The 16,721-nt window shown below is 34.9% G+C and overlaps 2 long non-coding RNA genes across 6 annotated transcripts; both read right to left on the reverse strand.

Annotated features, from left to right (window-relative positions):
- Positions 1-7: 7 nt before the first annotated feature.
- LOC145233488 (uncharacterized) lies at positions 8-10,143 on the reverse strand. 3 transcript variants are annotated; one of them, XR_013861118.1, is made up of 6 exons: positions 9,584-10,143; positions 9,338-9,448; positions 8,901-9,003; positions 8,464-8,566; positions 8,026-8,128; positions 8-95 (listed from the first exon to the last, which is right to left on the reverse strand). It is a non-coding gene; the product is annotated as an uncharacterized LOC145233488 (long non-coding RNA). The 3 variants fall into 3 exon arrangements; XR_013861120.1 differs by lacking the exon at positions 8,026-8,128 and having other exon boundaries at positions 9,584-10,131; XR_013861119.1 differs by lacking the exons at positions 8,026-8,128; positions 8,901-9,003 and having other exon boundaries at positions 9,584-10,129.
- On the reverse strand, positions 1,839-8,019 carry LOC145233487 (uncharacterized). Of its 3 annotated transcripts, XR_013861114.1 has the most exons (8): positions 7,812-8,019; positions 7,646-7,666; positions 7,151-7,252; positions 6,714-6,816; positions 3,470-6,379; positions 3,216-3,326; positions 2,747-2,881; positions 1,839-2,063 (listed from the first exon to the last, which is right to left on the reverse strand). It is a non-coding gene; the product is annotated as an uncharacterized LOC145233487 (long non-coding RNA). The 3 variants fall into 3 exon arrangements; XR_013861115.1 differs by lacking the exons at positions 1,839-2,063; positions 3,216-3,326; positions 3,470-6,379; positions 6,714-6,816 and having other exon boundaries at positions 2,531-2,881; XR_013861116.1 differs by lacking the exons at positions 1,839-2,063; positions 3,216-3,326; positions 3,470-6,379; ... (2 more) ...; positions 7,646-7,666; positions 7,812-8,019 and adding an exon at positions 2,949-3,209 and having other exon boundaries at positions 2,531-2,881.
- Positions 10,144-16,721: the final 6,578 nt, after the last annotated feature.

Below are 16,721 nucleotides of genomic sequence, written 5' to 3' on the forward strand. Positions count from 1 at the left end.
ATGTAGGGGTGCATTCACGAAGAAAAGAATCTGTCAGAAATCCAAGCTATAATTCAAATGTCTGTATGTATGTGTCCTTTGGCGACTTTGCACGCCTGTAATAAGAATATAAAAAGACATTTAGAAGTGAAATCAAAGTTTGAAATGCACATGTGGCTTTACCAAGGTTATAGTTCTCAACAATATTTTGTGGCAAGTGTCAGCTACACTTGACCATGAAAATTTGTTTCCGGGCCAAACATAAATAGCACAGCAATGCAGGCTAGTTATAAACAACAAAATTATGTATGCCATTCTAGTCTATCACTCCTGGTTAAAAAGATGTCACTATGACAAAAAACCCACTATCATGGTAATTGATCATTTGCAAAAAAGTTTATACCTAAAACCATTGCTTTTTTAATGTCCCTACAGAGCAAAACCAAATACCGTATAATATATATAAAATAATAACATTTATTGTTTACAATTGTCTTTTGTGATGAAATATAATTTTTTTAGTGATGTAACTTCAATATATGTATGTTACAAAGACAAACCTTGATTTCCTAGACACATGAACTGTGAAACCTGGAAACTGAAGTGACATTTGATTTTTCAAAATCCATCACATCAGTTATAACAAGTGAGTGATCAGAAAATACAAGATGCAGCCACATGTTGTAGACATCTACTGACGTCGCAAGCACTTCATAACCTCTGCAAAAATCCAATTGTAAGTTCAAAATAATTAATGTAAAAATATATTAAACAATATGCATGGATCTGTTCATAAATTTAGTCATCAAAATAAAAGCTCAAATAGATGTAAATGCAACATGGTTTATTATTTTATAACTGCTTCTGCAAATGGTCATGCCCACATCAGTGATATTGAGGCAAGTTGCTTTTTATATCTACTTGGACCGTTATTTTTCTCATTAAATATGTAAAAATTTTGAAACTATCTTTTACCAAAATACGACTTCTTATCAGGCAGCAAAAGCAAAAGCACGATTTTGTCTTTAATCTTCATAATTTTGCGACAAAACGACCAAAAACAGTTTCAACTTTAAAGATGAAATTTTTCGCCACGTCTGTTTACAAACAGCTGATCGCTGATGACGCAATGTTTATTTTCACAGCTGTTCAATAAATATGTTTCGCGCTCAATAATTTTCGGAAATAAATGCACATTAACGAACTTCTGAACTTGCTATTCCATCAAGGCGTAAAAGTTTAACTTGCAAATCACTTTTGCAGCAAAAAGACGCAATCTACTATCGTTCTTAGGCCAATGAAACGGTACTTCTTTATTTGAGTTTGCATTCGGCAAAACGTCATCACGCGATCAATTTTAAAAAAAAGAATTTATTACCCATTTATTGGCACAAAACAAAATCGGAGATAGCCAGCAGTAGCTCAATTTCGGCACTGGAAACTTCTCGAAATATTTTACGTCATAACTAAACACTGAAATCATATTTGCCAAACTCATGAATTATTGCGTCACGTTAATTAGATTCAGAAAACTTCACTAATAAAGTTTTTGAACAACTTCCGCAAATTAAAACACAAAATATTATTCTAACTCCAAAAGTGCAATTTTTTCCCCAAATTCATGCCGCAATTGATAACAAAGTATTTTTTTATGGTATCACTTTTCATGACATGGTCATTATTGCGTGAACAAATTTCCACAAAAAGCTTGTAAACAAACATTTTTGACAAATCTCAGCGGTTACATGTGATTTTATGGACTCCTTTTATTCTATGTTTAAATCAATCTCTATCTGCCTTCTCAAGAAACAACGCAAACATAATCAAGAGATACTTTACAAAATGCAAAACAACACTGATCAATCTAGAAGAAAACTTTATTCACGCCAAAAACATGCAACAGATTTTGAACACAGGCGAAAACATACAAAATAGTATCGACTAAAAAATGACATTTCATTTACTGGAAGCATGCCTTCTACAAAACACACCTTCTATTAAAACTAATTCAGCAACCTTACTGTCTGAGGCGATGCAACGTCAAATATTTTCAAGCAGGCAGGTTTGTGAAATCAAGGGACACACTAATAAACATATTAGTGATGGGACGGGTACTCGGTACTCGGTAATCGGTATCGATGGTATCGAGCGATTTCAGTGGTATCGATACTCGTACTCGGTATCGAAATATTTTGTCTCAGTTTTCGATACCAACGTGCGAGTACCGAAGGCCGATTTACACCATAAGAATACGGGCAACTTTTGGCCTATATTTGCTTCGGACAGCACAAAATCAGGAAAAAGGTTCCGCCAGGTTACGTATATCATTTTCGCTATCATGTGGAGATTACATTTTTCGGCATGTGTGTGTGCACGCCTGCACCCCGACCACGGCAAAAAAATTAGCCAGTGATATACAACTAAGTACAACACTACACTTAAGTACTCGGTAATCGTACTCGGTACTCGGTATCGAAGGTATATACATGTGGTACTCGTACTCGGTATTGGTACTCGCTTCATAACCTGGTATCGTCCCATCACTAAAACATATACAGCAATTAGGCTACAAATACAAAGTAGAAACAACAATTGGTGCTGAAAGGATAGGGGTTTGTATCCACATAAGTTAGCCTGTTTGAATCAAAACATAAAAATAACGACTGGAATTTAAATGTAATATGTCTTATCAAATGTTACCTTCTGAGACAAACACATTAACCCAGAAATGAAAAACGGAAAGACACAATCCCAGTACTATACTCACATGTGGCTCAAAGAGTGCAAATCCGAAAGTATGTTTTATGACGGGTTTCAATTACACAGCTTTAAAACTTACAGCGAAGAAAAAGATGCGGAACCCCAGGGTTTAGCATATGTATCCTTTGGCTACTTTGCACGCCTGTAATAAGAATATAAAAAGACATTTAGAAGTGAAATCAAAGTTTAAAATGCACATGTGGCTTTACCAAGCTTGTAGTTCTCAACAATATTTTGTGGCAAGTGTCAGCTACACTTGACCATGAAAATTTGTTTCCGGGCCAAACATAAACAGCACAGCAATGCAGGCTAGTTATAAACAACAAAATTATGTATGCCATTCTAGTCTATCACACCTGGTTAAAATAATGTCACGATGACAAAAAACTCACTATCATGGTAATTGATCATTTGCAAAAAAGTTTATACCTAAAACCATTGCTTTTTTAATGTCCTTATAGAGCAAAACAAAATACCGTATAATGTAGGGGTGCATTCACGAAGAAAAGAATCTGTCAGTAAATCCAAGCTATGATTCAAATGTCTGTATGTATGTGTCATTTGGCGAATTTGGCGAATTTGGACGCCTGTAATAAAAATACAAAAAGAAATTTAGAAGTGAAATCAAAGTTTTTTCTTAGTAAACTGAAAAACTGAGTCATGGGCAGACAATGTTTCCAAGTTAAATTGAAACTCAAACTTTTAGAATATTATTCCAAAAACGACTTACCAAACGATTTTGTCTTTGATCTTCATAATTTTGCAACAAAACGACCAAAAACAGTCTCAACTTTTAAGATAAAATTTTTCGCCACGTCTGTTTACAAACAGCTGATCGCTGATGACGCAATGTTTATTTTCACAGTTGTTCAATAAATATGTTTCGCGCTCAACATTTTTCGAACATAAATGCATATTAACTAACTCCTGAACTTGCTATTCCATCGAGGCGTAACAGTTTAACTTGCAAATCACTTTTGCAGCAAAAAGACGCAATCTACTATCGTTCTTAGGCCAATGAAACGACACTTCTATACTTGAGTTTGCATTCGGCAAAACGTCATCACGCGATCAATTTTTAAAAAAGGAATTTATTACCCATTGATTGGCACAAAACAAAATCGGACATAGCAAGCAGTAGCTCAATTTCGGCACTGGAAACTTCTGAAAAAATGTTACGTCATAACTAACCACTGAAATCATATTTGGCAAACTCATGAATTATTGCGTCACGTTAATTAGATTCAGAAAACTTCACTAATAAAGTTTTTGAACATCTTCGGCAAATTAAAACACAAAATATTATTTTAACTCTAAAAGTGCAATTTTGTCCCCAAATTCATGCCGCAATTGATAACAAAGTATTTTTTAATGGTATCACTTTTCATGACATGGTCGTTAGTGCGTGAACAAATTTCCACAAAAAGCTTGTAAACAAACATTTTTGACAAATCTCAGCGGTTACATGTGATTTTATGGACTGCTTTTATTCTATGTTTAAATCAATCTCTGTTTGCCTTCTCAAGAAACAACGCAAACATAATCAAGAGATACTTTACAAAATGCAAAACAACACTGATCAATCTAGAAGAAAACTTTATTCACGCCAAAAACATGCAACAGATTTTGAACACAGGCGAAAACATACAAAATAGTATCGACTAAAAAATAACATTTCATTTACTGGAAGCATGCCTTCTACAAAACACATCTTCTAATAAAACTATTTCAGCAACCTTACTGTCTGAAGCGATGCAATGCACTGGCGCCCACTTATGGGGAGGCGGGGAGGCGCCGCCTCCCCGGGTATCTGCGTCGCTGACTACGTCATAAACAAGTTTTGCGCTAATTTATGCACACCCAGTTTTGTAGTAACTCTGTACTACTGCACAGTCAACAACTGTCTAGTTTGAAGAGTCAAACCTTTCTGAAAAATCAAACAACGCATATTGTTACGTCACAAACGTATACTTGAAGTGTTATATGCAGGGTTGCCATACCGTCCTTATTTCTAAGATTTGTCTTTATTTTGTCTTATTTTTAACAATTACAAGTCAAATCCCTGCTAAAAGTAAACCTAGATCTGGGCTGTCGTGAGATGCACTACGTGTTTTCTACGAACAAGGAGTTGGAACAGATTGTTCCCGACAAAAAGAAATATGACATGTCAAGGCTCGTATAAATGCAAAGATTCAAAAACGTTTGTTTCGACATGAAAGTCCAATTTGTTCGTGTGTCCTTTGACATGAAAGTCCAATTGTTCGTGTGTTCTTATTTCGAGTTCCATGTCGATAGCCACCCTGGTTATATGCAATGAACCATTGGATAAAAACATGCAAGAAGTGTTTGTTAAAACTCGGTCAGCAACATCGACACAAATTGACATCGTTTACAAAGGGGGTAGCCAATTGTTTTTTCAGGGTGAGCCGCATAACATGAAAATGACATTAGACGGCCACATCGCTTACAAGCACAAACGCAGCGCCGTTCCGCAATTGTGGTCTACAAAGCGGTTTTGTGGTACCAGCAGAAGCTACATTATTATTAAGAGATAGCGCTACTGTCGAACTATAAAATTATGTGACATAAATTACTAACTTCTCTTTTATGTCATCACAATTAACCAAGAAAGGCACCTGTACACGCACAGTAACGAAAGCATTGATACTTTAAGTCTTGTCTGTGATGTAACAAACTGTTTTTGGATCATTTTTATACGTCCTGTGAAGTGTAAAACTAGGTAAACTTAAGACCACATGTTGTTGTGGGAACTCTTTGGTGGCAAATTAACTTTCAACGGTTGACTCGTTATTTTCCAAGATATATATTTAGAACAAAAACCTTCGCGGGCTTTACTTTGGTAATTCCTGATTTAAAAGTAACTAAACTTGCGTTACATGCAATTTCCTGTGTAAATAGAAAACATGGTTGAAACCAACCAAACGACCTAGAAACGTAAGAAACGATTATTATGATGGCTTTTTAGACGCATGTACGCCTTGCTGCGTAAAAATAAAACATGCTTTGTAATAATTGTTGCGGGGATGAAAAAATGTATTACTGTATAGTTGGGTCGGCATCAGCTGCTAATGTTATGTATACTAGTACCGAAACACTGCAAAGGCTGTAACTTGCGACGTTAAGTGACGTCCGGGCTGAAAATACTCGTCTTTACCGGGTTATAAAATTCTGCCTCCCCGCCGATTTTAGCAAGTGGGCGCCTATGGATGCAATGTCAAATATTTTCAAGCAGGAAGGTTTGTGAAATCAAGGGACACACTAATAAACATATACAGCAATTAGGCTACAAATACAAAGTAGAAACAACAATTGGTGCTGAAAGGATAGGGGTTTATATCTACATAAGTTAGCCTGTTTGAATCAAAACATAAAAATAACGACTGGAATTTAAATGTAATATGTCTTATCAAATATTAACTTCTGAGACCAACACATTAACCCAGAAATGAAAAACGGAAAGACACAATCCCAGTACTATACTCACATGTGGCTCAAAGAGTGCAAATCCGAAAGTATGTTTTATGACGGGTTTCAATTACACAGCTTTAAAACTTACAGCGAAGAAAAAGATGCGGAACCCCTGGGTTTAGCAAATGTATCCTTCGGCTACTTTGCACACCTGTAATAAGAATATAAAAAGACATTTAGAAGTGAAATCAAAGTTTAAAATGCACATGTGGCTTTACCAAGCTTGTAGTTCTCAACAATATTTTGTGGCAAGTGTCAGCTACACTTGACCATGAAAATTTGTTTCCGGGCCAAACATAAACAGCACAGCAATGCAGGCTAGTTATAAACAACAAAATTATGTATGCCATTCTAGTCTATCACCTCTGGTTAAAAAGATGTCACGATGACAAAAAACCCACTATCATGGTAATTGATCATTTGCAAAAAAGTTGATACCTAAAACCATTGCTTTTTTAATGTCCCTATAGAGCAAAACCAAATACCGTATAAATGTAGGGGTGCATTCACGAAGGAAAGAATCTGTCAGTAAATCCAAGCTATGATTCAAATGTCGGTATGTATGTGTCCTTTGGCGACTTTGCACGCCTGCAATAAGAATACAAAAAGACATTTAGAAGTGAAATCAAAGTTTAAAATGCACATGTGGCTTTACCAAGCTTATAGTTCTCAACAATATTTTGTGGCAAGTGTCAGCTACACTTGACCATGAAAATTTGTTTCCGGGCCAAACATAAACAGCACAGCAATGCAGGCTAGTTATAAAAAACAAAATTATGTATGCCATTCTAGTCTATCACCCCCGGTGAAAAAGATTTCATGATGACAAAAAACTCACTATCATGGTAATTGATCATTTGCAAAAAAGTTTATACCTAAAACCATTGCTTTTTTAATGTCCTTATAGAGCAAAACCAAATACCATATAAATGTAGGGGTGCATTCAGAAGAAAAGAATCTGTCAGTAAATCCAAGCTATGATTCAAATGTCTGTATGTATGTGTCCTTTGGCTACTTTGCACACCTGTAATAAGAATACAAACAGACATTTAGAAGTGAAATCAAAGTTTAAAATGCACAGGTGGCTTTACCAAGCATATAGTTCTCAAGAATATTGTGAGACAAGTGTCAGCTACACCTGATCATAAAAATTTGTTTCCGGGCCAAACATAAACAGCACAGCAATGCAGGATAGTTATAGGCAACAAATTATGTACACCATTCTAGTCCAATGCTCTTCAACCGGTGTGCAAGGTGCACCAAAACATGCATGGGGTGCACCAGTACGAAAAAGTATACAAGGGTGCATCACAAACTTTTAATGAACCATTAATATTTGACTTAGAAGATATTAGAAAAAAGATGTAGGTTTCAACTCATGTACAACACCAAGGTAAACTTTTTCCATGGTTTATACCTGTGTCCAGTTTGATAGTGTCTGTGTTACATTCGGGTGATGTTTGAATATCGAGTGATGATTTTTTCACCAATGTTTCATAGAAAATTTGCGAACATATGCTTGGAGTTATTTGACAAAATGATATGCATAACAATTTTTCATATCGCTTTTTATCTCAGTTTACCTTTTAAGTAAACAGGGTGCATGAGTTCGTCACAACAACTTCAAGGGTTAACCACACCAAAAAAGATTGAAGAGCACTGTTCTAGTCTATCACCCCGATGAAAAACATTTCATGACGACAAAAAACTCACTATCATGGTAATTGATCATTTGCAAAAAAGTTGATACCTAAAACCATTGCTTTTTTAATGTCCTTATAGAGCAAAACAAAATACCATATAAATGTAAGGGTGCATTCATGAAGAAAAGAATTTGTCAGTAATACCAAGCTATGATTCAAATGTCTGTATGTATGCGTCCTTTGGCTACTTTGCACGCCTGTAATAAGAATACAAAAAGACATTTAAAAGTGAAATCAAAGTTTAAAAGGTACATGCAGCTTTACCAAGCTTATAATACTCAAGAATATTTTGTGGCAAGTATCAGCTACACTTGACCATGAAAATTTGTTTCCGGGCCAAACATAAGCAGTACAGCAATGCAGGCTAGTTATAAAAAACAAAATTATGTATGCCATTCTAGTCTATCACCCCCGGTGAAAAAGATTTCATGATGACAAAAAAACTCACTATCATGGTAATTGATCATTTGCAAAAAAGTTGATACCTAAAACCAGTGCTTTTTTAATGTCCTTATAGAGCAAAACAAAATACCGTATAAATGTAAGGGTGCATTCACGAAGAAAAGAATCTGTCAGTAAATCCAAGCTATGATTCAAATGTCTGTATGTATGTGTCCTTTGGCGACTTTGCACGCCTGCAATAAGAATACAAAAAGACATTCAGAAGTGAAATCAAAGTTTAAAATGCACATGTGGCTTTACCAAGCTTATAGTTCTCAACAATATTTTGTGGCAAGTGTCAGCTACACTTGACCATGAAAATTTGTTTCCGGGCCAAACATAAACAGCACAGCAATGCAGGATAGTTATAAACAACAAAATTATGTATGCCATTCTAGTCTATCACCCCTGGTTAAAAAGATGTCACGATGACAAAAAAACCACTATCATGGTAATTGATCATTTGCAAAAAAGTTGATACCTAAAACCATTGCTTTTTTAATGTTCTTATAGAGCAAAACAAAATACCGTATAAATGTAAGGGTGCATTCATGAAGAAAAGAATTTGTCAGTAAATCCAAGCTATGATTCAAATGTCTGTATGTATGCGTCCTTTGGCTACTTTGCACGCCTGTAATAAGAATACAAAAAGACATTTAAAAGTGAAATCAAAGTTTAAAATGCACATGCAGCTTTACCAAGCTTGTAGTTCTCAAGAATATTTTGTGGCAAGTGTCAGCTACACTTGACCATGAAAATTCGTTTCCGGGCCAAACATAAACAGCACAGCAATGCAGGCTAGTTATAAACAACAAAATTATGTATGCCATTCTAGTCTATCACCCCGGGTGAAAAAGATTTTATGATGACAAAAAACTCACTATCATGGTAATGGATCATTTGCAAAAAAGTTGATACCTAAAACTATTGCTTTTTTAATGTCCTTATAGAGCAAAACAAAATACCGTATAATGTAGGGGTGCATTCACGAAGAAAAGAATCTGTCAGTAAATCCAAGCTATGATTCAAATGTCTGTATGTATGTGTCATTTGGCGAATTTGGCGAATTTGGACGCCTGTAATAAAAATACAAAAAGAAATTTAGAAGTGAAATCAAAGTTTTTTCTTAGTAAACTGAGTCATGGGCAGACAATGTTTCCAAGTTAAATTGAAACTCAAACTTTTAGAATATTATTCCAAAAACGACTTACCAAACGATTTTGTCTTTGATCTTCATAATTTGGCGACAAAACGACCAAAAACAGTCTCAACTTGGAAGATAAAAAATTTCGCCACGTCTGTTTACAAACAGCTGATCGCTGATGACGCAATGTTTATTTTCACAGTTGTTCAATAAATATGTTTCGCGCTCAACATTTTTCGAACATAAATGCATATTAACGAACTTCTGAACTTGCTATTCCATCGAGGCGTAACAGTTTAACTTGCAAATCACTTTTGCAGCAAAAAGACGCAATCTACTATCGTTCTTAGGCCAATGAAACGACACTTCTATACTTGAGTTTGCATTCGGCAAAACGTCATCACGCGATCAATTTTTAAAAAAGGAATTTATTACCCATTGATTGGCACAAAACAAAATCGGACATAGCAAGCAGTAGCTCAATTTCGGCACTGGAAACTTCTGAAAAAATGTTACGTCATAACTAACCACTGAAATCATATTTGGCAAACTCATGAATTATTGCGTCACGTTAATTAGATTCAGAAAACTTCACTAATAAAGTTTTTGAACATCTTCGGCAAATTAAAACACAAAATATTATTCTAACTCCAAAAGTGCAATTTTTCCCCAAATCATGCCGCAATTGATAACAAAGTATTTTTTTTTTTTGTATCACTTTTCATGACATTGTCATTAGTGCGTGAACAAATTTCCACAAAAAGCTTGTAAACAAACATTTTTGACAAATCTCAGCGGTTACATGTGATTTTACGGACTCCTTTTATTCTATGTTTAAATCAATCTCTGTTTGCCTTCTCAAGAAACAACGCAAACATAATCAAGAGATACTTTACAAAATGCAAAACAACACTGATCAATCTAGAAGAAAACTTTATTCACGCCAAAAACATGCAACAGATTTTGAACACAGGCGAAAACATACAAAATAGTATCGACTAAAAAATGACATTTCATTTACTGGAAGCATGCCTTCTACAAAACACATCTTCTGTTAAAACTATTTCAGCAACCTTACTGTCTGAGGCGATGCAATGTCAAATGTTTTCAAGCAGGAAGGTTTGTGAAATCAAGGGACACACTAATAAACATATACAGCAATTAGGCTACAAATACAAAGTAGAAACAACAATTGGTGCTGAAAGGATAGGGGTTTGTATCTACATAAGTTAGCCTGTTTGAATCAAAACATAACAATAACAGCTTGAATTTAAATGTAACATGTCTTATCTTATGTTACCTTCTGAGACCAACACATTACACCCAAAATCAAAAACGGAAAGACACAATCCCACTATACACACACATGGCTTAAAGAGTGTAAATATGTAAAGTATATTCTATGACCGGCTTCAATTAAACAGCTTTAAAAACCTACAGTGAAGAAAAAGGTGCAAAACCCGGGGTTTCCGTACTTTGCCATAACACAAAACACTTGCTATAAAAAATTGCATACCCGACACATTAAATCATCAATGCTCTGGTGGATAATCTTGACCATGCAGCAAAAGCACAATATGTGGTAGCACAGAGCATTGATCCTCCCACCCCCTGCTTCACCACTGCATCCCGCTAAGACAACAGCTCACATGGAAAGCGAATTGAACTTATGTGGCCACCTGCAACATATACAAAGAGCAGTAGATAAAGCAAACAAAAAATGTTTAGCGAGAAAATGTGTTATCATACTATTCGCCAAACTCAACTAATGATTTTTACCATGAATAAATTAATCTGCCTTACAATGCATTAGTGATGTGACGATACCAGATTTTTAAGCGAGTACCGATACCGAGTACCACGTGAAAAAACCTTCGATACCGATTACCGACTACTTAAGTATAGTGTTGTACCTTGTTGTATATCACTAGCTAATTTAGGGTACAGGCGTGCACACAAATGCCGAAGCATGTAGAAAAATGTAATCTCCACATGATAACGAAAAAGTTTACATAACCTAGCGGAACGGCAACTTCCGCCGGCCTAGCAGCTCGACGCTATTGCACTTTTAGATATGTTGTTCCTGAATAAGAAGTGCACTCGTTTGCTTCAGTTGGACGAAAGCTTGGCTATTTTGTACAAAACACTAGGTATTTGCATTCATTTGTTTTTAAATTGAACAAACGTAAGAACTCACATCAGACAAAGTTTGCTAAATATCGATAAGTAAACCAATAGCATTTGTGAATATGCAAAAACCAAGTTAAGCAAAAATGCTTACAGTTAGAGCTATTTGCGGTGGTGTTTTATAATAACAATAAACCCAAATTATAAACTTAGTGTTTACCCACATCCTAGTCTCATTGTTAATTTAAATAACTGTGTCCTTTTTTAAGAACACGATTTAGCAAACTTTGTCTGTTGTGCGTTCTTGTGTCAGTAGCTCTACCCATTCGTTACACATCCAATATAAAAAAAATACCAACAAGCAAGTTATTATGTTAAAAAAAAACTGAGCCGACAGAAGATACTCGCACTGCATTACTCGTACTTTAATCCAAGTACTCTCAAATTATAATGCAGTAACATAAGCTTTTCCGCTGTTTTACTCTGCAGCCTGTTTCGTTTTGGAGTACATATGTTGACCCTGACACTGAAAATTCTCTCACTTTTTATAGATTATGGATATAAACGAAATGAGATAAAATTAAACGGTTTTCACGAGCCAATTCGGAATTGCATTTAGACATAGCTTGAAAAGTTTTAATTCGTTCATGTAAGCAAAACGGAAATGACAAGCAAACTTCATTTTTTTTTCGAGGGCAAGACTATTAACGCGATTAAATCAGGTCGTTCTTAATATACCTTATTGGCCATAAAACATAAACGAAATGAGATAAAATTAAACGGTTTTCACGAGCCAATTCGGAATTGCAGTCAAAAATAGCTTGAAAAGTTTAAATTCGTTCATGTAAGCAAAACAGAAATGACAAGCGAACTTCATTTTTTTCGAGTGCAAGACTATTAACGCGATTAAATCAGGTCGTTCTTAATATACCTTATTGGCCATAAAACGTAAACGAAATGAGATAAAATTAAACGGTTTTCACGAGCCAATTCGGAATTGCAGTCAGACATAGCTTGAAAAGTTTCAATTCGTTCATGTAAGCAAAACGGAAATGACAAGCGAACTTCATTTTTTTCGAGTGCAAGACTATTAACGCGATTAAATCAGGTTGTTCTTAATATACCTTATTGGCCATAAAACGTAAACGAAATGAGATAAAATTAAACGGTTTTCACGAGCCAATTCGGAATTGCATTTAGACATAGCTTAAAAAGTTACAGTTCGTTCATGTAAGCAAAACAGAAATGACAAGCGAACTTCATTTTTTTCGAGTGCAAGACTATTAACGCGATTAAATCAGGTCGTTCTTAATATACCTTATTGGCCATAAAACGTAAACGAAATGAGATAAAATTAAACGGTTTTCACGAGCCAATTCGGAATTGCAGTCAGAAATAGCTTGAAAACTTTCAATTCGTTCATGTAAGCAAAACGGAAATGACAAGCGAACTTCATTTTTTTCGAGTGCAAGACTATTAACGCGATTAAATCAGGTCGTTCTTAATATATCCTTATTGGCCATAAAACGTAAACGAAATGAGATAAAATTAAACGGTTTTCACGAGCCAATTCGGAATTGCAGTCAGACATAGCTTAAAAAGTTTTAATTCGTTCATGTAAGCAAAACGGAAATGACAAGCGAACTTCATTTTTTTTCGAGTGCAAGACTATTAACGCGATTAAATCAGGTCGTTCTTAATATACCTTATTGGCCATAAAACATAAACGAAATGAGATAAAATTAAACGGTTTTCACGAGCCAATTCGGAATTGCAGTCAAAAATAGCTTGAAAAGTTTCAATTCGTTCATGTAAGCAAAACAGAAATGACAAGCGAACTTCATTTTTTTCGAGTGCAAGACTATTAACGCGATTAAATCAGGTCGTTCTTAATATACCTTATTGGCCATAAAACGTAAACGAAATGAGATAAAATTAAACGGTTTTCACGAGCCAATTCGGAATTGCAGTCAGACATAGCTTGAAAAGTTTCAATTCGTTCATGTAAGCAAAACGGAAATGACAAGCGAACTTCATTTTTTTCGAGTGCAAGACTATTAACGCGATTAAATCAGGTTGTTCTTAATATACCTTATTGGCCATAAAACGTAAACGAAATGAGATAAAATTAAACGGTTTTCACGAGCCAATTCGGAATTGCATTTAGACATAGCTTAAAAAGTTACAGTTCGTTCATGTAAGCAAAACAGAAATGACAAGCGAACTTCATTTTTTTCGAGTGCAAGACTATTAACGCGATTAAATCAGGTCGTTCTTAATATACCTTATTGGCCATAAAACGTAAACGAAATGAGATAAAATTAAACGGTTTTCACGAGCCAATTCGGAATTGCAGTCAGAAATAGCTTGAAAAGTTTCAATTCGTTCATGTAAGCAAAACGGAAATGACAAGCGAACTTCATTTTTTTCGAGTGCAAGACTATTAACGCGATTAAATCAGGTCGTTCTTAATATATCCTTATTGGCCATAAAACGTAAACGAAATGACATAAAATTAAACGGTTTTCACGAGCCAATTCGGAATTGCAGTCAGAAATAGCTTGAAAAGTTTCAATTCGTTCATGTAAGCAAAACGGAAATAACAAGCGAACTTCTTTTTTTTCGAGTGCAAGACTATTAACGCGATTAAATCAGGTCGTTCTTAATATACCTTATTGGCTATAAAACGTAAACGAAATGAGATAAAATTAAACGGTTTTCACGAGCCAATTCGGAATTGCAGTCAGAAATAGCTTGAAAAGTTTTAATTCGTTCATGTACGCAAAACAGAAATGACAAGCGAACTTCATTTTTTTTTCGAGTGCAAGACTATTAACGCGATTAAATCAGGTCGTTCTTAATATACCTTGCTGGCCATAAAACGTAAAACGAAATGAGATAAAATTAAACGGTTTTCACGAGCCAATTCGGAATTGCATTTAGACATAGCTTGCAAAGTTTTAATTCGTTCATGTACGCAAAACAGAAATGACAAGCGAACTTCATTTTTTTGTCGAGTGCAAGACTATTAACGCGATTAAATCAGGTCGTTCTTAATATACCTTGCTGGCCATAAAACGTAAAACGAAATGAGATAAAATTAAACGGTTTTCACGAGCCAATTCGGAATTGCAGTCAGACATAGCTTGAAAAGTTTCAATTCGTTCATGTAAGCAAAACGGAAATGACAAGCGAACTTCATTTTTTTCGAGTGCAAGACTATTAACGCGATTAAATCAGGTTGTTCTTAATATACCTTATAGGCCATAAAACGTAAACGAAATGAGATAAAATTAAACGGTTTTCACGAGCCAATTCGGAATTGCATTGAGAAATAGCTTGAAAAGTTACAGTTCGTTCATGTAAGCAAAACAGAAATGACAAGCGAACTTCATTTTTTTTCGAGTGCAAGACTATTAACGCGATTAAATCAGGTCGTTCTTAATATACCTTATTGTCTATAAAACGTAAACGAAATGAGATAAAATTAAACGGTTTTCACGAGCCAATTCGGAATTGCAGTCAGACATAGCTTGAAAAGTTTTAATTCGTTCATGTAAGCAAAACAGAAAAGACAAGCGAACTTCATTTTTTTTCGAGTGCAAGACTATTAACGCGATTAAATCAGGTCGTTCTTAATATACCTTATTGGCTATAAAACGTAAACGAAATGAGATAAAATTAAACGGTTTTCACGAGCCAATTCGGAATTGCAGTCAGAAATAGCTTGAAAAGTTTCAATTCGTTCATGTAAGCAAAACGGAAATGACAAGCGAACTTCATTTTTTTCGAGTGCAAGACTATTAACGCGATTAAATCAGGTCGTTCTTAATATATCCTTATTGGCCATAAAACGTAAACGAAATGAGATAAAATTAAACGGTTTTCACGAGCCAATTCGGAATTGCAGTCAGACATAGCTTAAAAAGTTTTAATTCGTTCATGTAAGCAAAACGGAAATGACAAGCGAACTTCATTTTTTTTCGAGTGCAAGACTATTAACGCGATTAAATCAGGTCGTTCTTAATATACCTTATTGGCCATAAAACATAAACGAAATGAGATAAAATTAAACGGTTTTCACGAGCCAATTCGGAATTGCAGTCAAAAATAGCTTGAAAAGTTTCAATTCGTTCATGTAAGCAAAACAGAAATGACAAGCGAACTTCATTTTTTTCGAGTGCAAGACTATTAACGCGATTAAATCAGGTCGTTCTTAATATACCTTATTGGCCATAAAACGTAAACGAAATGAGATAAAATTAAACGGTTTTCACGAGCCAATTCGGAATTGCAGTCAGACATAGCTTGAAAAGTTTCAATTCGTTCATGTAAGCAAAACGGAAATGACAAGCGAACTTCATTTTTTTCGAGTGCAAGACTATTAACGCGATTAAATCAGGTTGTTCTTAATATACCTTATTGGCCATAAAACGTAAACGAAATGAGATAAAATTAAACGGTTTTCACGAGCCAATTCGGAATTGCATTTAGACATAGCTTAAAAAGTTACAGTTCGTTCATGTAAGCAAAACAGAAATGACAAGCGAACTTCATTTTTTTCGAGTGCAAGACTATTAACGCGATTAAATCAGGTCGTTCTTAATATACCTTATTGGCCATAAAACGTAAACGAAATGAGATAAAATTAAACGGTTTTCACGAGCCAATTCGGAATTGCAGTCAGAAATAGCTTGAAAAGTTTCAATTCGTTCATGTAAGCAAAACGGAAATGACAAGCGAACTTCATTTTTTTCGAGTGCAAGACTATTAACGCGATTAAATCAGGTCGTTCTTAATATATCCTTATTGGCCATAAAACGTAAACGAAATGACATAAAATTAAACGGTTTTCACGAGCCAATTCGGAATTGCAGTCAGAAATAGCTTGAAAAGTTTCAATTCGTTCATGTAAGCAAAACGGAAATAACAAGCGAACTTCTTTTTTTTCGAGTGCAAGACTATTAACGCGATTAAATCAGGTCGTTCTTAATATACCTTATTGGCTATAAAACGTAAACGAAATGAGATAAAATTAAACGGTTTTCACGAGCCAATTCGGAATTGCAGTCAAAAAT

Source organism: Phallusia mammillata, chromosome 6 (genome assembly GCF_965637545.1).
Source record: "Phallusia mammillata chromosome 6, kaPhaMamm4.hap1.1, whole genome shotgun sequence".
NCBI lineage: Eukaryota > Metazoa > Chordata > Ascidiacea > Phlebobranchia > Ascidiidae > Phallusia > Phallusia mammillata.